The sequence below is a fragment of the Drosophila hydei genome, unplaced genomic scaffold (genome assembly GCF_003285905.1).
Source record: "Drosophila hydei strain 15085-1641.00,03,60 unplaced genomic scaffold, DhydRS2 tig00000283-arrow-arrow-pilon, whole genome shotgun sequence".
Classification (NCBI taxonomy): domain Eukaryota; kingdom Metazoa; phylum Arthropoda; class Insecta; order Diptera; family Drosophilidae; genus Drosophila; species Drosophila hydei.
Genome location: NW_022045702.1, coordinates 1211189 through 1223427, shown reverse-complemented (window position 1 = coordinate 1223427; position 12239 = coordinate 1211189).

Genomic DNA, 12239 nt, shown 5'->3' with positions numbered 1-12239 from the left:
ACATTCTCAAGATATACATTTTGGAATCGTTCACATATACATAAGAAAACACATAGGACAGATGGACAAAGCTAGCTTCAAGCAGGTCAGCCATGCAGCAAGATAAATTTAGAAAGATAATGACATGGATATAGATGCAGAAACCAAGGCAAATAGATGTATTGAGAATTTCAATCTTATACATATATACATGTATCTATGTATCCATATAGTTTTATATATGGACAGAGAAAGATTGCAATAAAGATATATATTTAGGCAAACATATAGGATAGACAAGTCAGTACAAATTATCTTTTACTTAGCCCTCTCTATATAAGACCTACAACTAGGGAAAGCACTGACGATGCTAAAAAGCTCTCCAAAGCACTCAAAAGCATGCTACATAAATGTGTATAAAAGCTTTCTCATCATTTAGCTGCAGTAACAACCATTTAGCAAAGACAACAACCAGATTTGCAAGGTTTCAATAACGTTTCGCATGCTTAGCAGCTCTTTGCCGCATTGTCAATTTATGAATGAGATTTGCTCAGCACTTGGCCGGCAATAGTCCACAGCGGGACAACCAGACAGCAGTTGGCAAGCGATTGCCACTTGACCCTATAATATATGTTGGCTAATAGCTAAAGAGACAAGAGCAGCAACTCGATATTGTGCTATGGCTATAATGTGGCTCAAAGACTAACATTAAATGATAGTAAATAAACGCAAACACTCACTCACACACCCACACACACTCTCTCATATTCATACTAGTTTATTTACGTAAAAAGTGCGAATTTTCTGCTGCATTCCCATACAGAACGCAGCAAATTTTGCTTTAGCTTGGCTCGGCTGCTTAAACCCGTCTAGCAGTCTATCGTTGACATTACACCCACACGCACACACACATGCATACATAAGCAGTCTTTGTGTGTGTGTTGAAGTGACAGTAAGCCACTTAAGACAGCGCGCATTTTATTAGTTCCTTTATTGATATTTTCACAGCAACACAATTATGAGTGCCTGCGAGAGTAACTCTGTGTGTGTGTGTGGGTGGGTGTATGCGTGCAATGAGTGTTTGTATGTGTCACGCCAGCTTAATCATCCACAAGATATATATAGCTTTATCATCATTCAGCGCTTAAATGAAGCAAAGATAATGGCATCAAGCGCGATACTGTTTTGACTTAGTTATAGTAAAGTAGCTTAGCTATTAGCTTAAAAAATATTTTAAAAAGTACTTGGTATGAGGAGTTGAACTAAGGTTAAAACTATGTACAAAATTGTTTACTGCATGAAAATTTGTTGAGTTTTTGTAGCATTTCAAGCTCAAGTTTTGAAATGCCTTTGATTAAGAATTAAAATGTGAATAAAAAACTTTGAGCAGAATTTGCCTAATATTGTTATATTAATTCAATCCAAATATAAATTTCTATTCAAAAATTCAAATCTCACGAAAATCTATTCAATTTTCAGCAAGAAATTAAAAGTCTATTTATCTTTCGTCTATTTGCTTTGCCCTATCAATTTTGAGACCGAAATCGTCGCTATATTTGCAGAATATGAAGCTAATTCAAAATGATATTAACTGATTTTACAACTCTTAGTCCGCTGCTTTAAAAAATGTAACTGAAATAAAATCCCTTAGTAAATAAATTAACCCCAGGCAGTTTTGCCAGCGCTACTGAGTACCACATGTCGTATGCATAATAAACGAAAGCCGCAACATTTATATAGATTTCTGTTTGGATTTTGTGTTAAGGGTTAGGGCTTTGGGCTGCTGTGTATGAGCGTATGCGTGTATGCGTGTGTGTCTGTGTGTGGGTTGCCAGTCAAAGTCTTGGCAATTAGGCAAGAGCTGTGGTGCAAACAAAAAAAAAATGTGACTGGCTAAAAAATGTGGCAGGAAACGGGAGATGGAGCAGAAGCTTTCCATTTTGCGTGCTGGGTAGACAGTGAAATTATTATCACTTGGCACCTAACAGAGACAGCTGGAAGGGGGGAGAAGGGGAGAAAGAGTGAGAGAGAGGGTGAGGCAGAGGGAGAGCGGCGTGTAGCAGAGCTCGACCAGAAACAGGAACAGGAACAGTCGAAGCGTTGCTGCATTTTGTGAGCGCTTTTGCCCCTATGAAAAATAGCTGTAATTTGCACAGCATAAAAATATAGGAATATGCAGTCAAGGGTGAGGTAGATGGAGGCGGCTTGGAGTCTGTTGGCGACATCCACACATACCGTGCTAACCATAAGTTAACTGAGATCCACACAACCACATGGCCACATGGTTCCATATGCAGGCGACAGCAACCGGCTAAGGCGGCAGGGAGTGGGCGGGTGGCTGGGTTGGGTTGGCTTGGAGGTTGCGTCGGCTGCAAAGCACTTGTGAAAAATAACTTTGCACATCGTTGGATTTGGTGTGCAATTTTCTCGCTCTTCTGCATCGTCGCCAATCCCCTCTGCCGCTCCCTCCACCCAGCCAGAGCGCTTACTTTTAATTTTGTTTGTAAAGAAAACTCATTTTCATCATTTTGAAGTTGCGACTGCGCTTGTCTTTTGTAAGGCGCTGCTCCTGCTCCTGCTCCTACTGCTGCTGCTCCTGCTTCTGCTGCTGTTGCTTGCAAGGAAAAACACAAATAAAAAAGGGGCAAAAAAAAAACGAGCAACGAGCGAAATACTCTCTGAAAACTGCCGCTTCATGTAATTATTTTGATCATTTGCATGGCTGCCACAGAGCCCGCAACATGCAACATGCAACATGCTAACGACTTTGTTCTGCCTCTTTTAAAAAAAGAAACATATTTTTTCTGTTAAAGCCGAAGCTGCAATTCGTTTCCTTCTTAACTTTAATACAGTTCAATTGCATGTGAAGTAAATGTTTCTGTTAACTATTTTAATTTCGTTTGTCGATGAGGAAATTTCGCATGTTGGGCATGTGAAGTAGGGAAGGGATAAAGGTTTCTTTTGTTATTCAAATTGTCTTCAGGCTTAAGAGAACATATGTGGCAGAGAAGAGGATACAGTAAATGTTGTAGTTTAGTAAAATGTAGTAAAGTAGATTGATAAGTATTTCCGACTAGAACACCAGACAAAATCAGGTATGAAAGCTCTAGTCGGGGTGTCCGACTAGGAGATACCCTGAGCCCAGTCCTATCTGCGGTTTTTAATATTTACATTAGGACACGAAGATTTTTATTTAAGGGCCTTAAATATAGTTATACATATTACTTATAGGAATATTGTAAAAATAGGTTTAAATATTAATTGTTTTACATTTTTTAATTTTTAATTTTTCAGACATTTTTCCATTTTCTTTTTTTTTATTTATTTTTGATATTTTTCCTATTTGTAAAATCAGAAAATTGTCATATTTATTTTGTAATATATAAATTATATAGCAAACATTGATTAGTGTTATTGTTATTGTTACTTAATATATTAAATATATATATTTATATATATAATGCATTTATATATTACTGGTTTCAAATATTATTTAAATTTATACATACAAATATAAAGTTATAAAAATGAAAATTAAGAGAAGGGATTCTCTGTCTAACTTAACTACACACAAAGAGGTAAATAACGTAAAATGCTACTTAATATTATTTATTTTATTACATATTTAATAAGAGTAAGTTTAGTAATTAACAATTTTAAAGAGAACACGGCAATATGGGTAACATTAACATTAACGTTACGAAAATGATCATGAAAATATCGTATTGCTAATGATCATTATCTTTAATAATAATTATCAGTAATAATCATGAACGAAAGTGATCATTATTCCAAATGATCATTATCTCTAATGAACATTACAACAAACTTCATTATTATAATAACAATTGGTGTTTATTAATAATAATTAAAAGTTACTTAAATACTGAACATTAAATATTTTTAACATTTAAACAATATATATATTAAACAATAAACCTTAAATATATTTATTTAAACAAATACAATATTTATTATACAATTTATTTAAACATAACAATTTAACAACAAAACTTAAATTTATTCACCACTTGCACTGCACTGCACTGCGACTGACCCAGTCCAGGTCAGAAACTTGACTGATCGTCCACAGCCGCTGCTGCGCCCTTTTATACCCAAAAGTCACTCAAAAGTCAACTCGAGCAGAGCTGTTGAGCACTTTTTGAGTGAAAATGTACATTGAGTTTGCATTATGTGTGAAGCAGAAGAAAAGGCGAACAGACAGAACTGTATATAGACATAACTTGTCATTGCGATCGGGAATATATATAATATACATATATACCTCATATATATGTGAATCAAATGTGTTTTCTCTATCTGCTGTTGAGCACATTTATTACTTTTTTGCTCATTTTACATGGTATAAACGTCAGACAAATATAGGCAACTAATGATCATGCTTATTATATTTATAAATTTATTATATGATTTCTCAGCTGTTTTCTTCATTGATTAGTAAATAATACACATACAACTAAATACAAAGTTTTGCAGGCTCAAGCTATTATGCAGTTTGCTCATATTTTTAATCGGAACGGAAAACTGGAAGAGTTATCGATTATTTGCAGGTGGATCCCATTTTGATCGACCATTTAAAGATCTATACTGAAATTATGACTATATTGTAAAACAAACTCTAAAAATTAGTTACTCAAACATAAGCTCTTAATTGTGACCACTTTTAACCCCAAAATAAACTCCAATATATATTCTAAGTATCTGCACTCTAATTAAGCTCACCTAATTAAATGAAAGCCTTCTGGCCGGCCACACCTTTCACATATATTTTCATTTGTTCTTTAATCTCATTATGAATTTCGTTTGTTGTTTTTATTTCTATTCATAAGCAAACTTTATCCCTAGTCTTTCAGTTTAATAGCAGCCCCTCCACAAGACAGTTCCTCTTTTGTTTTGCCCTCGGCAACGCTAACACCTCACTGAAGGTCATATCAAAGCTATGCAAATTTCATTGCTATGATCTATTGTGAGTCTAGCTGTTGATGTGGCCCCCAGCATTGACCTTTTCTTTTCAAACTAATTTTTGGGCGCACAGCCTCCTTTACTATAAGTTCTTTTTTTCGCTTTTGCCAGCTATCACTTGAGCTTTTTTTCATTAAATTCAACGCTCTGTGCTGTCGGCAGGCAGGTAACAGTCGTTGACAGCAGCGGCATGCCCCTCGGAAGTCCTTTGTTTTAAGGCGTAAAACTTTGCTAATTACTGAGAAAATGTTCACAATGCTTCAAGTTGAACGTAATTTTTTTTCGTATTTCGTTTTCTGTTACCATTTTTAGGCGCTGTTTGTTTTAGTTGCAAAAAGGGAATGCAGGGGCCCGTATAAAGTGAGATACACACATATATATATACATATAGCTTTATATTTGTATAGCTGTGTGTAAAGTGCTTAAGTTCTGAGCATGTGTATGACTTCAATTAAAGGCCTCGATTCATTAATTGAAAGACGAAACGGCAGTACAAATAAGCTGCTCTTACTTTACCAAATTAATGAAAGGGCCAAAGACAGAGAACAGAGTAAGAGTCAATGTTTTTCCTCTCTCGCTCTCTCTCTCTCTCTCTTTCTCTTTCTCTTTCTCTTTCTTTCTCTATATATACATATCTTCTTTCATAAATTGTAAAAATGAATTCGGTAAACACGTTCGTCTCGTTGCCAATTAAGCAGCTTGTCAGTTAAATCAAGCAGCAATTAATTGACAGAAAAATCTGCAGTTAATAAAAATGAAAAAATATATCAAGAGCATTGATGGCGTTTAAGACAGTTTTCATATTTAAGAAAATTTGCTGCTCTACACAAATATATATGTATATATGTAGCTCCACTTTATAATTGATTTCAAGCACTTTAAAACTTTAAGGCAAGTTCGGGTTTTGTGTAAACGTTGCGCATACGCCGCGTTGTGCGCGGTCAGCAGACGCAGCGACGCTTCCTTATTAGCTGCCACTGCTGGAGCTGCTGCTGCCCAGCCTCAAGTTTTTTGCTTGTCCGTGCAGTTTTCACATCGTCAAAGGATAAGCTACACATAGCCCAAGGGGAAATCTGTATGTGTGTGAGTGGGCGCCTGGGCGTGTGGGCGTGGCTAGTACGTCGCTTGCATTCAAAAGCGCACAAATCGCATTTTCTTGAGAGAAAATGTTGCTTCATTTGTGCAGATCGTCGAATTGTGTAGAAAAATGTTTGAAAGGAATTTTCTTTGTGTGCGTGTGTTGATAGCCAGAGCCAGCGCCAGCGCAAAAGCTAAAGGATGGCGAGGTGGAGCAGGAGCTGCAGGCAGCCGCCGTTGGTACGAGGTAAATTGCATGTGCAAAATTAAATAAAAGTGGAAAGCCATAAATGCAATTTGGCTGCAACTGCAACGGCAACGGCAACGGGAAGAAACCTTTTGAGCATTGATAAAATCGACATCAATTGATTTCAGACATTGTTTAGATATAGCCAAGGATAATGCATAATAAGCAGAAATGCCGAGCATATCGTACAATAAAGTCTTTAAGCTGAAGACCTCATTTCGAAGCTCAACTCACGAAGTTACATTCATTTCAAGCTCACTTTATAGCTAATTAACATTTCATATTATTTTCAATTGACTTCTTATGTCTCGCTTCCACTCAAGTCTTACCGCATTTATTAATAATTATCGTTCAGCTAAGCAGGTAACCATCCCTGCCAGCAATCAGCTAACAGACTACCTAACCACGACTGCAACAACAACAGCATTTAAGCTGGTCAATAGCCAATTGCAAAAAGCGAGCAATCATTGCAGCTCTTAATACCCTGTAAGTGGATAAGTGGGAGGTGGTCTACGTTGTTATGGGATTAAGTTGGAATGGGTATTATAATGCTGGGCAAAGCAGCAAAAAGTGTTTCTGGGGTTGATGCAATCGGGTTGTGCTTGAGTTGAGCTGATATATACATCACTCTCTTTCTATCTCTATATATTTATATGTATATATATAAAGAAGACTTATACACCAGTCTTTGAAATGAAATTTGATAAACTTAAATAGCTTTTCTATTATATAGAACTATTTCAACATATAAAAAAGTAAGTAAGTGTGTAAATAAAATAAAATTATATAAAAATATAAAATTGTTGATAATAATATAATAGTAATAATAATTAATAATAATTAAATTATATAGAATTATAAAATAAAATTATACAAATATATATTTAATTAATAATACTATTTCAACTCTCCCATTCACTTGAAAGTTTTCAATAAGAAAAATCTATTTAAGACCTGCTTTCTATGTGACTCAGCAAGACACTATGACGTTTTCAAATGGCAAATAATAAACGAAAATTAAATTCTATTAGCATTATATTTCTATTATTAAATTATATTATTAGAGAGTTTATTAAAGAGTTTCTTATTCTAGATTGAAATTTAGCTGCCGAAATCATAATCTTAGGTAGTTCATAAAAAATTTTTCTGATTATAGGATATGTAAAATTCGAGCTTATGAAGAATTTGCCGTCGTCAGCTTCAGCTTTGCTATGAATAGCATTCGTTTACATACCTAAAATATTCGTATATGTGGCAAGTAGCGCTTATTTATAAATCATTTGATTGTCGGATTTTGTTTGCAGTCGGACGAACGTTGAGCATTGGACCTTCTATATTCGATAAGCTGCTTACCGGAACTTGTAATGCTGTAAATTCAGTTTTCCGACCGCAAAACAGAACAGAAGAGCCACCGCCACAGCCAACAGCCAACAGCCAACAGGCAACAGCCAAAAGCTATAGAACGTTAAAATTGCTGCAGCCAATGGGCCAGCGGGCGGACGGCAATGGCTGTAGCAATATTTGTGGCACAAAACTTTTGCTACATTGCCACTGAATATAGCAGCATAATATGATGCAACCGCTTTTGTTGTAAGGTAAGCAAAAAGTTTGTTTGGGCCAACCGCAACTCAAGCGAAACCTGCGACCGATTTGCAAAATGCGACATAAAAAAACTTCCACAATATTTTGCGAAAAAAAAACGAAAATGAAACATGGCAACAACAACGAATGGTAAATGCTCTTTCAGCTTAAGCAAAGGTAATTATACTGGGATTATAAAGTTGTATTTCAATGAGCATTTCACCAAATGTGCACATGGAAATGTTGAGAAAGAACTAGGAAACTATTGCAGATAACTGCTGACAATAGGTAGCGCTTATAGATAATCAATATATATAATCAATACCTAAGTTACTTACTATAAATCAAAATGGTTGAGATATTACAAAAGATTTATTTAAATCTTTTATTAATTTCACATGCTCCAGCATAACAAATTTGATAGTTGTAGCTCTTATAGTACCCGAGTTGTGCTTAAAAAACAAAGTCTCCTAGGCTGACATATAGACAATGGTCATAAGATATCGCTCAGATATTTAGAAACTCATTATATATGTTATATACACACATATATATCTTTATCAACTGTTCGATGTTTAGCTTTTAGCTCTTTACTTATCAAAAAAAAAAAAAAATATAAAATTTATGACAGCGAAACTGTTTCCATCTGCCATCAAAATCTCTGATGCCCCATTTTATTATGCATTTTCAAATTGATTTTGGTTGGGACTAGCAAAAGCTGTTCGCCGTCTGCCGTTTGTCCGGTTGCTGCGATTTTGTCATTAATCTCGCTCTAATGTCGCAGCAACATATACAGATGGGTGTGTGTGTTTGTGTTGATCTGGCAAGCAGTCTGGCAGGCAGACTGCCAGGCTGCACACACTAATGACTTGTGCTTTACACATGTAGCTCATGTCGGGCCTATCGTCATGGTCCATCTGCAGCAGCCAACCAGCCACCCACACACACACACACATTGGTCAAAGTCTGTTAGAGTTGCTGCTTCACTTAGTGTTTCATCTTGCCACCATTCTAGCCTCAACTCTCCCGCTGTCACACAGTCGGGCACTTTTTTATCGGCAAACTGCAATCAATTTTTACAAATGGGATTATTTTAAAGAACCTGAACCTGCTGCCGCAGCCACTGGATGCCAAAGAAAGCAAGAAAAAACAACGAATTGTAATTTGTTTTCTCATGCATTTGTTATTGTTCATGCAACGGAAGCCTTAGTGAAGTCCCCACATTATCTACTATCTACACACTTACACACAGTGCAGCACTGAATGAGAGAGCAAGGTAGGAACACCCACACGGCAAGTCCTTGCCAGTCCTTTACCTGGCTTGCAAAGCAGCTTTCGATAGAGATTTATGCTTGTTGGTAGTTTTGCTCATAAAAATGCATTTTTATTGCTTTGGCTGCGCTGCTTTTCGCTGCTTTCTGCCCTTCTCTTCCTCTTTCGCCCCTCTCCTTCTCTGCCTGCTGCTGCTCACGCTCTGCTGTGGCTTTGAATATTGAGTTAGATTTTCGGTTCCTGCAGCTATGCGACGGAATTCTTTTTTCTTTTTTTTTGGGCACATTTTGCCTTTGTCGCCATCGCCTCGTAAAAACTGTAATCAGAACAAGTACGTTGGGCTGTATAAATATTGCTAGGTGAGTAGATACCCTGTAAATATATTTGTTTGAGCTCAAAGCGAAGATATATATAGAATATAGCTTGTATAGCGTGCAGTTATTTGAAATTGCAATCAATAGAGCAACTGATAGACTAGTAGATACCCTATAACATGTTTTTACATATATCACTTTTTTATAATTTGTTTTAAATACTTTATAATTAATTGTTACACTTGAAATTGAATCTATGATAATTGGAAGATACCCTGTAAAGTGTAGTAAAATATAATATATGAGTTCCTAAACAAATTAATATTTTTTTGTAAAAATGTTGTTTTTTAAATATTCAAATGGAGTAACCTCCTGAGCTACCTTTACATTATTACGCCTTCTATTGCCCACTCGCTGTTTACAGGGTATTCGAATAAATACCGCCATAAAATAAGTTTCTATCTTTTATTGCCAGCCACATAAAAATTAAGCATAAGAACGGAACAACAATTGCAAATAACTCTGTTAACTTTTACTTCAGACGCGCAAACGGTGTCGCGTAATTTGCTGCCATAGCACTTAAAGGCTTTTTGATACTCTTTCTTTTTATTTTTTCGGAGCTGGGAGGTTCCTGTCATTGAATGGAATTTAATTTAATTCCTTGGCTTGCAGCGACAATAAATTTCGCAGCACTAAAAAAGAGAAAAACAAAATTAAGTCTCCTTTGCGACTGTAAACGAGTTAGCTGTAGGTGGCAATTAAGCTATAGATTATTATTATTATTGTTGAGCTGCTTAGCTATAAGTGCGGAGAGCTTAGAGCGGACTTCATGGATAGCCATACGCTAAGCGAATTTTGTATTATATGCCTATTACAAATAATCGTGCGTGCATTAGGTGTGAACATGATTTGATAGTTGACATGCTTAAAGACTTATTGTATTATGGCTGGTTAAAGCTGAATATATAAATTTTCTTTTGAATATAAATATTTAAATTAATTTCAGTATATTTTCACTTAATATTTTAAGCTTTGGATTAAGTGAGAAAACATTTGGTTTTTCTGCTATATTTTTGTAGTTTATAGTTTTTAAAGTTTATTTAAGCAATTTTTTGGTAAACTTTTTAGCATTTTGTTTTGAGTTTTACTAGAAGTTTCAAGCAGCTTTTGTTTGCTTTAAAATTGATGACAATTTTTAAAGAGTTGTTCGCAGCTTAAATTTATTACGCAATTGTAATTAAGGCACATTAATAGGTTTTTAATACGCTTTTTTGTTGTTGCTGCTGCTCGTTTGGTCTGTCATTGAATATGATTTAATTAATGTTCTCGCTTAACGCAATTCCATAATAAATTCCATTAAAGAATCGACACTCATACACAATACAATTTATCATAAATATATATATATATACGTATATTGTAATTGATAATGCCATCGTCTAGGTCTTTTCTGCAATGTTGATTAATTACCGCAATGACGACCCTCAATAACAAAAACAAACAACAAATAACAAAAAACAGTCCAAAGTTATGGCTGCACAAAATTACTTATTTTTCAAAATTTTAACGCTCCCGTCATGATTTATGTTCTTTGTTCTCCTTTTTTTTCAACAATCACTGAACGCGACAAGGACAGGAAGCCAGAAGGAGCGAGAGATAGCGAGATGAAGCAAATAAATTAAGGGCTTTTGGCACAATTTGCTCTTTTGATACCTTCTCAATTGTTTGTTTGTTTAATTAAAAAAAGGCAAAACTTTTGCGGCTCGCAAACAAAATTAAATTATGTTCAATTTAATTTGATGTTCACAACTTTTAGCACAGCAAATTCTTAACCGAATTTGTATTCCTTTGACCCAATTTGTTGACGTTGACAACTGTTTGGCAGCAAGTAGATGTGCGGTACATAAGGCAGTTAGAAACTATGAAGAGTTTAAGGTAAAATTATGTTTATTACAATATCATAACTTTACTAATGATGCATGAATAGGATTTGTCTAAGGGTTGTTAAATGAAATGATTCAAAATTAGAGCTTGGCATTTATCTTTGGCTATGAACATGCAGTTTTCTATTAAGGAATTTTCTCCCAAATACTAGAACAACATAAAATTTTCTATTAATATAAGAACTTTTAAAAGAGCTTGCTTTATATAATTTAAATTAAATTGTCTTAAGAAACCATTATGCAGCTGCGATGTCGTATTCACATTTTCAGGTCTTCAATTGTTGCTAATGTGAGACTAAAAATGCTTAATTCTGTTTTTTATGAACCTTTTATGAACCTGTGCAAAAAATACCTAAGCCACTTTAACCTTTACTCCTACTCATTTCTTTGAACTCAAAGAGCAAAGTCCTTGAAGTATTTGAGAGATTAAGCTAGCAAGCTGCTAACAGTAGCACATAATCTGCTATCTAAGTGAGATGATGCAAAGTTTAAGAGAGTATATAGAATACGTTTAACAACTAGCTCGCTCAGTCCAGGCATTTGTATAAAAAGGTATTCTATAAGCATAAGCAGAGTACTCATATATAAATGCAATAAATCAAATATGTTTTTCATTTTGATTAAGCCCTTAGGCAGCAATCTACGATTCATTAAGCTAAAGGTCAACAAGTCACATGTTTATTACCACTTGTCGAAGTCGCAACAAAGTATTAAGGAGTCACAGATACCCGACTGGAAATGCTTGAATTGTTGTTACTTGGTTTTACTTGTTTTGTGTGCTATGCAAAGAGCCAGACATAATTAATCCGTTGCCAACAACGAAACCAGTCAGGCGCATTTGGC